We start from the raw sequence: 15424 nt of genomic DNA, 5'->3' as shown, positions 1-15424 counted from the left end.
CACTGTATCATTTTATGTCATTGACTGATTTGGGGACTTGATGGGCAACCATGCCTAAACCCAGTTCCATGTGCTGCTTCTGTTTTCACAAGCATTTTTGAACAAGAAGGCAAATACTTCTGAGCCACAGTGGAAAATATTATAAATGTTCAAAGAGGCGCCGAAGTGAGTAACGGAAAAGAAAAAACACCAGGAGAGCCTAGGCCTCACTGTAGGTCAGGGGTCCTCACACTTTTTAAACGGGGGCCAGTTCACTGTCCCTCAGACCGTGGGAGGGCCGGACTGTAGTTTAAAAAAACTATGAACAAATTCCTATGCACACTGCACGTATCTTATTTTGAAGTAAAAAAACAAAACGGCAAAAACACCCGCATGTGGCCCGCGGGCCGTAGTTTGAGGACGCCTGCTGTAGAGCAAGCATGTCAAACTCGCGGCCCGCATGCGGCCCACAGCGAATATTTTTGCAGCCCAGCCGATATAACGGTGTGTAAGGAACGTTTTAATAAAAATTTCATAACTTAATTTTTACAGCATCCTGTTATAGATAATCCTATATAATAAAAGGCTAATATGCAAATTGACAGGGCTGAGGAAGGACCGGTCGCTATGACATGCACTGACCACCAGGGGGCAGATGCTCAATGCAGGAGCTGCCCTCTGGTGGTCAGTGGGAGCACCGCTCAGCCAGAAGCCAGGCTTGCTGCTTGCAAGCTCAGTGGTGGTGGCGGGAGCCTCTCCCACCTCTGCAGTAGCTCTAAGGATGTCTGATTGCTGGGCCTAAGCCATCAGTCCGACATCTCCCAAGGGCTTCCGGACTGCGAGGATGCAGGCCGGGCTGAGGGACCCCCTCACCCCGGCCCCGAGTGCATGATTTTCGTGCACCGGGCCTCTAGTTATTAATAACAAACTACAACGTTCGCTAATGACTGGTTACTCTAATCATGTTGCATTCATTTCCCTTACACGCCTTACTCACAGGTACACCATTTCTCCCCACTAATACTAGCCGCGAATATTTTAGCAGCCGATGGCCACGTCATTAGTCTTGGATTGACTTGTTTGGTGTGCGCAACAGGAAATATTTCACTTTTGGAGAACAAGAAAAATAGGTTTATTGGCATTATGCTTATTAATTTGTGCAGTTATTCAGTGTCTGGTAAGTTAATGTTCAAGAAAAAATATTAATTTTTATTAAGATGTTCCATGATTACTCATTTAATTCAGCCCTTTGTATTCAGCATGTGTCTATTGAAATAATCCTACGTTTCTATGAAAATTGAAGCTTTTGTGTTTTTGTGGCCCACATAAACTTAAACCTATTTGGCTCCTGTTGGCCTTTGAGTTTGACATGCTTGCTGTAGGACCAACATATTGCACATACACAGAGTTTTAGAGAACATAGAAAAGAAACTAATAATCGCTTTTATGAGCAGATGAAATTAAAGGGTGGGCTTACTTGTCCAGCGAGTTTCTGACTTGGTAGAGCCAGAACCCAGCTGTCAGGTCTCCACCTGGCCTGTCTTCCATGACTTCACGTGCCATTAATTGTCCATATAGAATAGAGTGTCTATAGTGTGCATTCATTTACATAAATTATTTTTTTACAGAATAAAGTAGAGATTATTGACCTTAAGTGAAAAGTAATTGTTCATTATTAGGTATCCACTCTTCACATTATCATACAGGGTGGGGCAAACATAGTTTTACAGTTGCGAGTACGAGAAGCAAAGAGTTTATTCTAATTTTATTATTTATTAACTATTGTGTTACGTTCCATACAAATGGCTGTAAACCTACATTTGCCCCACCTTGTATTCACCAATGTCAATTTTTTTATCGAATTTTACTTTCAAATAAACACAACTTCCACATGGATGTTTAGCTTTCCATTGTCTTTCATTCCTTCTTTTCCCCTTCTTTCTTTTCTTCTCTCTTGTTTTATTTTTTAAGATTTTCTCTTTTATTTTAGATGTTTGTCACCATGGCAGTTTTCCCTGCAGTGGCAAATAAGATGGGATGAACAACTGGTAGGCAGGTGGATACAGGCTTTGTGGGAGGGGCTTATATAAACATGCATCCGCCTTTGTCATTTTCATTCCCTCGGATAGTGAGGTCTCTGAGAGTGAACTGAGAGGGCGGTGTATGATCCACCAAGGGCACGCTGCAGACACAGTAAGCCTGCTCTTGTATGTCTGGACCAGAGTAATTTCAGACTTAGCGATATTCTCACATGGCCAACGTCCCCGTTATTCCTGTTAAAACCTGAAAGATGCATTTACCTCCTTCCTCTTCCTCATCTCCCAGAATTAATTTATCCTTATAGTCTTTCTAATTTTTCCCATGAATAACTTTCAAATTAAATTCTTCTTTTCCATCTGCCTCTACTTAGTCCTAACCTTTCTATCACTCACCTGAATGATGACAATATATTTTTAATTGGTCTTTTTTGCTCCCAAAGCCTCACGCCATACTGCTGCTAAGATGAAGTATCTAAACTAAAAATATGCTGAGGAGCCTTCAAGGACCCTGAAGAACATGGACCAGCTCCTGACTCCCTCGCAGAGTCCTCTGGGCTCTCCCTTTCCAGAGCCTGTTTCTCACCATCTTCCCACCCCAGACCCACTGGGCTGAGTCTACTCCAGAAACGCTGAACTACACTTCATTCCCGGAACTACCTACCTGATCCCCTCCTGCTGGCCTTCACCTGGTCACCTCCACAGCCTTCTCCACAACTCAGCCCTAGCATCACTTCCTCCAGGAAGCCTTGCCTGGCTTCTCATGGTGGAGCTAAGTTACCTATCTTCTGAACTCTTAGATAACTCGAAGCATGACTCTAGCAACATAAAAGCACTATATTGGAACCATCTATCTATACGTCTGTTTCCTTGAAAGCTTCATTCACAGCAGAAAAAGGTTTCTCAAATGGGGCAGGTATTCATTTAAGGTGCGTCTACTTCTATAAGCAGTTAATTCATTAAGAAGGTATCCTGGGAAAACATGTCTTGCAAAGATTTTGAGAGGAAAGATCATATTCAGACAGGAAAAGAGCAGGAGAGGTTTCACAGTGGCAGCGGCACCTGGTAGGAACATCATTGGATTTCAACGCGTGTGAAATCCAATAAGCAACTGTCCATGAAAGAACATGTCAGGAAAAGACGGCCGACGTGAAAGTGAGAGACGTGTCAGGCAACGTAATGCAGTCCAGCTCAGCAGAAATGAAGCACGTGGTTGGTGTAAAACCACAGGGGAAGTGAAGACTAGAACAAAAGGAGGGAGGGTTTTTATTTGGCAAGCTAGAGATATTGACCTATAGTTGAAAAAATAATAATAGGTATCATTGATTTGACATGTATTTTGTGTTATACACCCTTATAACCACTGTAAATGTGCTCACAATTAATCCATTACTAGGAGCTACAATAACTCGATTTCTAAGGAAATTAGGGCACACAGAGGTTAAGCAACGCATCCAAGATCGCACAGCTAGTTGTATAAAACCAGGATTCAGCACTAGGCAATCTGGCTGGGGAACTCACACTCTTCAATATTTGGGGGATTTTAAACCAGAGAAAGAGAAATATATATAACAAAGAATAGAGAGCATAAATACTTCCGCTACATTTTTAATGAGTGACCCATCAAACCACCTTTCACTCTGTCTTCTAAGAGCTCAGAAGTCGGTCCCTTTACTAGGACACTCAGACATACATCGGTGAGGGAAAGTATTGGCATTCTTGAAGAGTGCTATTATCACCTGTGGATACAAGCAGCGGTAAGCTGCATGAGCAGACGACTCAAATTCTCACCATCTCTACGCTGACTGTATTTGCCTCCGGCCCTCCCTCATAGATCTAATGAGAAGTACTCTGCCAGATGCTGAGGGAAAAAACAGGAGCCTGGACTTTCACACGCTCGCTGTGTGAGAACCACGCAGAGGTGGTCGGGCACAGCATTGCAGGACGACCAGGGAAGCCCTGCTGGGCTAGGGAGAAGGTTTACCTGCCCAGCGGCTCCAGGTCCAGTGTGGCCGAAACACTGTCCTTCAGGTTTGATGTACACTTTGTGATGCTAATCACACAGGCCTTGGAACCAAGCAGCGGAGGTGGCATCTCTCACTCTTACACCTAATTCCTTCTCATCATATTTTTGCATCCCATCCCTGGACCATTGGCATCTTGATACTCAGAGGTTTTAGTATTGTGGCATAGACTGATCACTTCCCCAATACCAATGCCCCCTTCTGCCTGATAATAAGGGAACTGAACACCCTGAGCATCTGTTTATCACATGGCTGCCCAGTTAGAGACCCCAAGTCCCAGTTCCCCACTACATCTGATACAGTCATGTGATTACGTCCTAGCAAATGAGGTGTGAGCAGAATGAGGCGTGCAACTTCCAGATCATAACCCTTATAATGGACGAGCTTGAACTTCACTTCCTTTCTTCCCACACTCACTTGGACCAGAACTCACGGGGTGAGGGCACGTGAGCCTCTCTGGCCATGCAGACAAGACCCTGAGGGATAGCAGAGCAACATGACGGGGCAAGATTGATGGAATCCTGGGAAGATCTCATTAGGCAGAGGTTTTATGCCCTGGACCACCTGCCAACGCTGAACGCCTGTGAGAGGGAAATAACCAGCTTGCCTGAGCCACTCTTCTCTTCAGATCTCTTCATTACGGCAGGTGAGCCTGTCCGTGGCTGAAACATTACCGAGGGCAAAGGCTCGCAGCTGAGAAAATAAAATGGCCCGCTGCGCCTGCAGATGAGAGCAGGTCACTCGGCGGTCCACATGCCACAGGGCCGGCACAGGGAGGGGGCCTGTGTTTACTGGGGTAATTAGTACAGTTTAAGGGAAATAGGGTAACTGCTATATTGTGAAGATAGAGAAGAATATGATTAAAAATCTGGGGATCCTCTGGGTTACCTCCAATCCTATGACTGGGAGGAACTGAGTCACCCACAGAGAATAAATCCTGACTTGCTTTTTGTCATCTGCGGGAAAAGGCAGTTTAAAAGGGGTGGTGTGATGGTTACCTTTATGTGCCAACTTGACTGGGCCACAGGGTGCCCAGAAACTGGGGCAAACAGTATTCTGCCTGTGTCTGTGAAGGTGTTTGGGACGATATTAACATTTAAATCAGTAGACTCAGTGAAGCAAATTGTCCTCCCTAATTTGGGTGGCTCTCATCCGATCACCCTGACTGAAACAACAACAAAAAAAGGACTCTTTTGTTTCTAAAAGGGAACTTCTCCTGCTGGATTGTTGAGCTGGGACATCGGTCTTTTCCAGCCTTCAGAGTCAGACTGAAACATCGACTCGTCCTGGGTCCAGAAGCTGCAGGCTCTCAGACTGGGACATGTACCATCTGCTCTCCTGAGCCTGCAGCTGGCTGCCTGCAGATACTGGGACTTCTCAGCCTCCATAATCAGGTAAGTCAATTCCTTATAACAGCTTAGATAGCTGATGATAGATGATTGATAGTTGATTGATTGATAGATAGATAGATAGATAGATAGATAGATAGATAGATAGAACCAGATCATACTGGTTCCTTTTCACTGGACAACCCAGGCTAATACAGGTAGTAAAGGGAAGTAGTTACAACTGCCTCCTATGTTCTCATGAAAGTTGTAGAAAAATAGGGCTGTGGAAACTATAAATATTTCAATCGCTGCAGTATGAAATACTCCTTCTTTATCCTTCCTCCCTTTCACTACTGCTTTAAAGAGAATCTTCCATTTTGCAAGTGGTGCTTAACGTTCATAATGTTGTCCACAGCTTACGGGATGGCAGGAAGGAAGGGGTATCACCAGCATCAGATGTAGGAACCGATGAGACTTTGGATCTCCCTCTGGATAGAGCATATTTTGTTGTTTGTACGAGAAAGATTGCCTTTTGTTAGGGAAGAGCATTCTCCTTTAGTGCCCATTATTATTTTACAGAAGTTTGAGAATGGGAAGCAGGGAGTGTATTGTTATTGGCTGGACTAAGAGCACAGCCGGCATGAACTGGTGACCTCAACGCCCTGCTCGCATCCCTCCCTGCCCTGCCAGAGCTGAAAACCCACCCCCTGCCTCCCAGCCTGCCTTCCACCTACAGCTCTCCGTGTCCTTTAAGGTATGCCGATCAATTGATATACCTCATTCAAGATTGTAATTAGGAACTGATGTCTGTAGGGCCATGCGGATCACCCACTGAGCTGATGCAGATTCTGGTAGAACCAAAGATTCGTGAGCTGAATCTGCAGTGGTGCATCCTGGTCCACAGGTACGGGATGTCCTCTTGGACGGCTTCCTGACACTGGCAAGGCAGCAGCTTCTGCAGAAGGCACTGGGAGGGTGTGTCATTCATGGGAGCCCAACGCTGCACTTCACTTTCATAGTGCTGTGTCTCTCCTAGTTTAATTCTGCTTGTATGTCTGTAGAGCTCAGGTGTGGATACCAAGCAAGTGGCTTTATAATAGTACTATGATTTTTTGTTGTTGTTACCATCTCTCCTTTTTGATATTTTACTTGACTAAGTAACTTATATTAACTAAAAAGCTTTAATGTCAAGATTTATCTAAATCAGAAGTGTCAGGTATAGAATTGAAAAGAGAGATTCAGGCTATGACAGAAAAAGAAATGGTTGAAGTTAGGAAAATGGCTACAAAGTCCATGAGAAGACCACAGAGATAAGAAGATGGCCCACGGCGGACTTTTTGGAGTAACAAAGGGGGAAATGAATAGTAACAGCTAAAGCACAAAGACTACCAAATGCTGTGTGCCCGAAGCCAGAGTGGCTGGTTCCTGCAAAAGGGATAGGGCACCAGTGTTGGGTATCCACCGCTTATCCAGCAGGATGAACCCTGAGAAAGGACCCCTGCTCATATTACTATGCAGTCACGTGTGACCTGCAAGACTGTAGGTCACTTGTTACGGAGTTATGGCGGAAGGCAGATCATTGAGGGTTAAAGAATGAGAGGATAAAGTAGAAGTTGAGGTATTGAAGCTGGAAAATTTTTCTCTTTCAAAAAGTTTATTAAAAAGGAGCACCAAAGGTCGGTTGCCTGGGGAAATGGCATGGCCAAAGGAAAAGTTCTACTTCGTTTCTCTTTCTAACTGGGAAGATGTGGGCATGTGCATAGACACTAAGGAAAACGGGCTGCAATGGGGAGGGAGAAGTTGAAGACGCACTTGAAGAGTGGATAATTAATTTTTAAAAAGGGTTCAGAAGTAGTAAGGAAGAATTAGGATGAGAAGCTGAGGTTATGCAGATAATGTAAACAGAGACAAGAGAAATAATAACTCCCTCCAACAAAAATTCACTCACTGTATAGGTTTTAAAAATTAACCAGTGAACCTCTTAGACTATGTCTCTCTACTTGGCTCTCAAAAGGAATAGAGGAGCAGAACTCTGTTTGTCGCTGTTGTCACAAAGATGCTGGGAGGTTGTGCCTCACCACTCAGCCCTGGAGACAGGGTTCATTGCTACTCTCATTGCAATTCAGAGCCACTCCAGACCTTTCGGAAACACTGAGCTGAAGAATGCTTGCATCTAGAATGGGCTTTGCAACTGTTAAATTCTTTCCTCTTCATTTAAATTAAGGTTTTAAAAGAGGTCAGGCACAATATAAGCACAGAAATTCTAACTGAAAAACAACCATAAAAAAAGGAAAGTGTTTTCTCTTACAAATACACTTCAGAAATAGTTCACATAAAGCATGTGGTTCAAGGAGAATTTTCTAAGTTCACACAAGTTAATTGGCAGTAAAATCCCAATTTTGTGTGACGGATGGAACTGATCTGGGCAAAACATAATACAGTTGACCCTGGAACCACATGGGCTTGAACTGCGTGGGTCCACTCATACATGGATTTCTTTTCCAATAAATACCTGCATTGTTTTCGATCATTGGAGTCGGCAGATGCAGAGGACCAGCAGTATGCATTGATCTACATCATTTTATACAGGGAACTTGAGCGTCCATGGCTTTTGGCTTCTGAGAGGCATTCTGAAACCAATCCCCCATGGATGCCAAGGGGCAACTAAATTTCCGGGGAATCAAAAGTTGTGCAAGATTTTCTACTGGAAGGTTGGGCTGGCACCCCTAACCACCGTGTCAAGACCCAATAAAATCAATAGTATCCCTTGTTTTAGAACATGATTTCCCTCTTCGTATTTGGAAAGATATAGGTTGATGATCCTTACAAAGTTCAAAATGCACTTTTTTTTTTACCTCGTTTCATGATCCATCCTTACGGTTTAGTTGTAAGTGAATGATCTGGGACCTAACACAGCTTCTCCTAAGGGCAGAAATACTCTCTGAATCATGCTTTTGGGGCCTTGAGGACAAAGAAGCCATTGTGTTAGGGCTTCCCTGAGAACTCTTCCAAAAGCTGTGGCCTTCACTAAGTTCTCTAAGGAAAGAAAGAAGGAAGAAAAATAAAAAGCTGAGCAACAAGAAGCCACACAGGAATGGAAATGCTGGGAAGGAGCCTCCCACGTGCCGAGCTGAGTAAGAACGGGCCACAGCCCGCCTGGCCTCAGTCTGGGTGAAATATCGTTCCTGGTCTCGGGCTCCGGGAGTGCTCCCTGTTCTGCTTCAGCCTAAACATTCGGTGCCCGGCCAACCGCATTGCTGCCTCTGCTCTCCATGGGGAGGGACGGGCTCCTTGTATGGTGGAAGGAGAGGGATGCGTGTCCAAGAGGACCACTGGACTGGGGGTGGACAGCCGCCATGAAGCGGGCCTTGCTCTGTCCCTTCTCTAGGGGAGTTCAGCTGTCGCACCCAGTGCTCAGCTGTGTTGTGTCTTCCTTGCTGAGCCTGACACCGAGACACAATGATCAGAGGCGCCTGGACTTCAAGTTCGGGTGGTTGGCACAGTGATGGTCTTCGCTGTCGTTCATGCAAGTCAGAGCCATCCCCTGAAATTACCATTCAGAGCCACTCCATACCTTTTTGAAATTGGTGCCAGGTACTCCGCTCCCCTGGGACTGACCACCAGTGCCCTGCACTGTGCCCCACAAGAGTCTGAGGAAAGAAACGGTGTCAGCTCCCAGTGCTGCCATCTGTGTGGCAACCTTAAAGTCACCAGGGACCTTTGTGTCTCTCCAAGACAGACAATGGAGTGAGAGAACATTTAATGAACAATCCGCCATCAGAAACAAAATATCATTTGGCCAAATGAAGGACACGCAAAAATCGCCACGTCTCTGGAGCTTTTAAGAGGCCTCAGGTTCTCTATTCATGGACGTGTGTTATATTTAGCACTCACAGGCTTAAAAAACCAACTGTCCCAGTAATTGGCTACCTCTAAGATGCTGCCCAATGAAATCCACCTCCTGGCACATACATTTTTAACCACTTAAGTGTGGCCTGGACTAATGACTGACTTTTAATGAATAGAATACAGTAAACGAGATGAATTGTCATTTCCTCAAAAAGTTGTGACTTCCATGTTGGCGCCCTCTCTCACTCACTCCATCCTTCCCTCTACAGCAGTGGTTCTCAACCTTTCTAATGCCGCGACCCTTTAATACAGTTCCTCATGTTGTGGTGACCCCCAACCATAAAATTATTTTCGTTGCTACTTCATATCTGTAAATTTGCTACTGTTATGAATCGTAATGTAAATACCTGTGTTTCCCGATGGTCTTAGGCTCTACAGGGAAGCACATTACCATGTTATAAAATGCTACGTGAAGAGGCCCACAGGGCACCGAACTTATGTCTCCATCCAACAGCTGCTGAGGACCGGAGGCCCACTCAGGGATCACCTGGGTGAGCTTGGAAGCCAATCTTTGTCCTCTCAAGTCCTGATACCTCGGCCTCCACTAGCAGCATAGTTGCAGCCTCATTAGATACCCTGAGCCAGAGACACAGAGCTAATCATGTTGGTGCCCAAACCCCCACAGATGATGGAATAAATATTTGTTTTGAGCTGCTAGGTTTTGGGCTAATTTGTTACACAACCACAGATAACCATAGATGACAAGTATAATCTTGAAATTTCTAATGTTAGATTTGTCTTTGGGATAAGCAAGTTATTTTATTCGTTTTTTTAACAACTATTTGAATCTAGGCACCATTCTAAGTACTTGATAAATATCCATTCATTTAATCCTTATAACAGCCAAATGAGAGAGATTCTGTTATTTACTTCTTGTAGATGAAGAAACAGATTTCAGAACGATTAGGTAACTTTTCCAATGTTCAGCTATTTGAGTGGTAAAACTTAAAGAGTCCAAGCTTTTAATGACTATGCTATGCTGCCTCAATATTTAGACAGAAACTTCCCCCCAGATGGAATCCCTACAACTGGAATATTCAGTCAAATGTGAGGTTAGCTTAGAAGTTCCTCAGGCCACGGACTCTATCTGCAGTCCAGCTCTCCCGTAGCACATACCACAGAGCATAGGCTCGGAAACTACCGACTGGAAAGTACTGACTCAGGTTGTGACAGCAGTAAGGTCAGGCAGAGAAGATTTATTTTATGTAAAATGCAATACTTCACTGCAGGTCATCCCTATCATTATTTCAACCTAGAGGGTGGAAGGAAGTGAACCATGCATTTGCATACATTCATTTTCTAGCTTCTTCTCTTTACTTGCGTTCTGCACCAGCTGGAAGAAAAGATTTCTTAACTGGTCGGTGACAAAGTAATGTATGAGCACGGGAAGTAATCGGGAACGCGGAAAGCTCCGCTGGGTATTGTCAGACCTTACTCTGCTATCAGCATTTGTGCTAGGCCATGTCTCCTGTGAATTCTCCTTTAAAGCTAAGAGAGCTGGTCTGGGTGAAGCCTCAGGAGGCTGTTTCACGGTTAATACACAGAACCACTCTCAGTTGCAAGCATTGCCTGGGCATGCGTATGTCAGCGGTTCATCCCTGAGACAGGTCTCCCCACTCATAAATGCTCCTTTTCTAAAGGCGAATGCATGTACATTTGGCTGTGATGTGACCAAAGAAAAGAACACAATTCAATAGTGAAAAGTCCGGGGAGAAAACACAATGAAGCAAGAAGCCAAGAAGCCTGTGAGCTTCAGACAGAGCAAGGGAAAGGATGTCCACTGCGTGGATCTGAGTCACCAGGTTAGCTGCTGCATTTGGATTGCAGGAAGACTTGGTCCATAGAGTTTAAGAAGCTCACTGGGCTTCCCTAAGAAAAGATGCAGAGATGCTTGCCTTTCTTCTCAGAGAAAGGGAGCAATTTCACAAAACAGAGTAGAGACCAGGGAAACGGAGAGGGGAATGGGATTGCATGTCTCTGTCCCACTCCCCGGAGTACCATTTGCACACCCAAGCATTTGCACTTCAAGTTCCCCTTACTAGAAAGAGCTTGGGTGTAAGTTCAGAAGTTAACCTCAAATCACCTGAAAAAGAATAATCTGATGCTTAGTCTTCCTAATGTTAAAGACACACTGTAGGAAAATACCGAAATGGGTTGTGTCTTAGTCCCAACATAATTACTAGTGTATCTTGTGACTGTTTAGCAACATGGAGATTATTTTCATTATCATGAACTTAGAGTGAAATATTTCAAAGGGGTCCTAGTAAAATATATATTTCACTTTCTATATTTACTGCTATATTTTGGCACATATTCAAGGATTTAGTTTATTATCTGATTTTTACTAAGAAACAATACTGAGGTTACTCATATACATTGTTTTAAACAAGTAATAAACCTCTGAAGTGGAAGAATATTTAGAAAAAGGGGAGATCTACTGTTAATAGAAATTCTGATATTCAAATGTAAACACTGCAGTTAGCTGCTAAGCACTTCGCTTCTTGTTTGATAAAGGTTTCCTCTATAGTAGCATTATAAATAACTAATATTTGTAAATAGCCTTATAATTTTTGAAGTGCTTTTGTATTTCTTGTAATCCTTACAAAAGCCATGTGAGATGTGAACTACAACTATCTTCAATTCAATGAGGAAAGAAGCTCATCAAACTAAGTACTTGTCCAGGGCGACCACATTTTCCAATTTCAAATCTAATGTTTATTTCTCATTCCATGCTGCCGAAAATCACACAGCTAAGGACTGTCCCATGCTCAGGAGGAATAAAGCAGAGGTAGATAGTCACTAAGAGTATATCCTTTTCTTAAAAAAGCTAATATAAATATTTACTTCACAGAAAACTGCTATCATATGCCAAATATGACCGATGGGTAAAAGAGAGAATAATTACACAGACTATAATACATGTAAATGTATGCCTAGATAGCAAGGGAAAAAAAAACACATTTAAAAGAAATAGGGAAATGCCAGTAGATAAAGAAACCAAAATTTCAGAAATAAATGCCCCTATTGCTGTTTCAATTTCCAGATATTGAAAAAAAGTGGAAATGCATATTAGTGATTTCTTTTCAAATAAGATTGACATAAATATGATGATCTGAGAATTTATGGCAAAAATAATACCTGTGAAAAATAATAAAATATTTTATATAAGATATCCTCTACAATAGAATAAATTTATAAGGAACCAAACAGAATATTTGTTTTTCTCTTCCACCAACAAGAAACCCATGGGAGGATGGCTATGATGATCCCAGGCATAGCAAAACATGCATATAAATTAGTATGCTTTTAAATAAGATTTTTATCAACTATGTCCATTTTAAACAGGAGTCCTAAATACTCCAATGCTAAGATCTAAGTCCTAATGTTAGAATGCCAAAGGGCTTTTTTTAAAATCCTGGCGAAGCCACATAGAACACACAGAAAGAATACAGCAGTATTGAAAGAAAGCAAATTAAACGAGCCTACTTTAGTCTTGACCCAAATTCAATGACAGGTCTGATATTCTGAATCTGCCCAGGAAAAAATATATTCTACAACTGCTTGCGAAGCTCTGAGGCGTAGTGATTTATAATAGTAGTTCTGAGCAAGTGAAAACCCAACACTTTTGCAGTTGAACAAAATTGGGCTTGGACAATAGGGAACCCAAAACTCATTTGGATTCACGCAGTGTTTCAAAAACACATCGCTAGGACCGCTTACAATCAATCCCAGACCTAACTGGCAGCCAGAACCAACATCTCCAAGCAGAGTTGTGCTTGGCCCAGGCTCTGCACGCTTAAAATCTCAGGGCTGCATGCTTGTACAAGCTCTCATCCTTTTCCTTTTCCGGTGGGACACCTGTGGGGAGAGAACTACTGTAATCCAAGTAGGATATCATAAAGCTAGAAATTAAAGTTTCACTGCCATCTGTGACATTGCGTTCTAACTCTGTTTCTAAACTGATTATACACTGGTTTTCCCCAGTAGATGGACTATAAATCAGGAAGAGCGGCCATCAATTAACGTTTACACTGTTTGCACAGGTAAGAGAGTTGGCCATCGGTTTAGCTTCGTAACAGGAAGAGATGAAGATCTGCAGGCACAGAGCTTTAGGATCCGCATTACAAATCTTTTTTGTATTATCTGACTGTCATTCAGAGTTTCTGAGACCTGTGAACCCAGGCCTCCAACATCACATGATATCGAAGCAGATGCTCTTCCAAACTAATGGAGAAAAACACTCACCAATAGCTAGTCAACTTCATGATTCTATTCTTTCTTTCCTTGGTCCATAATACCTATTTATTCCTAAAATAGTCAGGCACAGATTGAGCCACATAACTGTAAAAATGATAGAAAGGAAAGAATATCTAATTTCTGTCCCTTTATAACAGAAGAGGTTGCGAAAGAACTGAAAAGGAACAAGACTGGCTGAGGGGCAGCCGAGACTCATCAAGTCGGCCTGATCCTCCGTGGGCAGGGGCTCTGAGCCCTCACAGGGCACAGGAGGATATCAAAGCTCCTCGCTGCATTCAGGAAATCCCGTTAGTATCACCCTTTAGCCTGAACACATGGTTTGAATACAATAGATGGTTTTCATTTTTGTGTCATAAAGTCGGAAGGTATTTTGGGATTTGACCCAACTATTCTAAAACGTTACACTTTCCCATAAAAGCAAACTGGTAGGCATTTTTTCATTATCAATGCATGTTTACTTTTCTAAAATTTAAAAACATTTCACCCCCTAAATTAGGCTACATAAGTAGTGGTTCCTTTCATCTTTTTTCTTCCTTATCAGAAAACCTTTATAATTTGATTATGAAATCAGAGCAGACTAGCTCACGAAGTAACAAGCAATCATGGTGATTGTAGCCTGGGCCTTGGAGAGTCCTATGTGCCAAAAGATTATTTTATAATAAAGATGAATTTGATACCGATGCTTAATGTAGTTATTTCTTCTATCAGAACTACCAGGGCATTTTATGTTAGTGGTGGATAGATTGATATTGATATCCCAAAAATCTGTGCTCCAAAGTTTTTGCTCTTCTGGCCGCCTTTTCAGAGATCCTCAAGTTAGAGTTGTATACGTGCACAAATTTCATGTTTCTGTAGCCAAATAATACCTATGACTTCGCCTACAAGCCACGGTGACTAGAAGCCTTAAGTAGTTGCCAAAGTGGACAAGTGATGACAAACTCCTACAGGTCTGTGAAAAGTGCTGTGCTCCTTCTGTGAAGGCATTTTCCCGTGAAGCCCGGGCTCCTCACACCCCTCTTCTTTGGCAGAGAAAGAATCTAAAGATGTGGAAGCGCTAAGACAGCCTCTGGCTAACATGCCTTTGCCCCAGCCTGGCACATGTCACTGGGCACATCTAAAGAAGCAGTCCGTCACCACATTCCCCAGCACCGATGCTTAATGGAGTTATTCTTCCTATCAGAACTACCATGCCATTTTGTGTTAGTGTTTCAAGTCCATGAAAGTTCAATCTGTATAGATTTTTCAAAAGCAAGTATACCGCGTGAACGTTATTTCATGTTATCTGCTATGATGGCTTTATTTTCGCATGGGGACTCAGTCCCCGTGTTTTCCTTTATATATATCCTAACAAATACATAATGGTATAGGTCATTATCTGAAAACAACTCAGATTGTGATGCCCCTGTGGCATTTGCCCTGTCATTCTTTCTGCTTGGGTTGCTCGTCCCCGATCTTTACACATGCGAGATCTTGCAAGAGCCAGGTTATCTGCTAAGTCTTCAACTGCTCTGGACTTGTGTAGCATTTGGGGACCACACTTGCAGCATGCATTACTTATTATATTTATTTGGATAATTATTTTCAAGCTAATTATATTAAGCAGGGGTAAGAAGAGGGGTGATATTCTCTCATCAGCAGTAGGCACTAAATACACAACCACTAAGTAACCTTGTGTTCTGCGACTAAGAGAAAGTTTGCATTTTCGTATATATTTCTAATTAAATGCCAGTAATTAAAAATTGTGATTTTTTTTCAGGAAAAAATTACATCTTCTTTTGTGAATTTATTATAAGCAGAAAAAGTGGTATTTTGTATTTAAAATCAGTATTAGACATCCAAAGTTGTGTTAAGACTCTCTGAATACCAGAAACGGCTACCCAACTTATGAAAA

Source organism: Cnephaeus nilssonii, assembly GCF_951640355.1.
Source record: "Cnephaeus nilssonii genome assembly, chromosome: 8".
Taxonomy (NCBI): Eukaryota; Metazoa; Chordata; class Mammalia; order Chiroptera; family Vespertilionidae; genus Cnephaeus; species Cnephaeus nilssonii.
Note: the sequence above shows the minus strand (reverse complement) of the source record.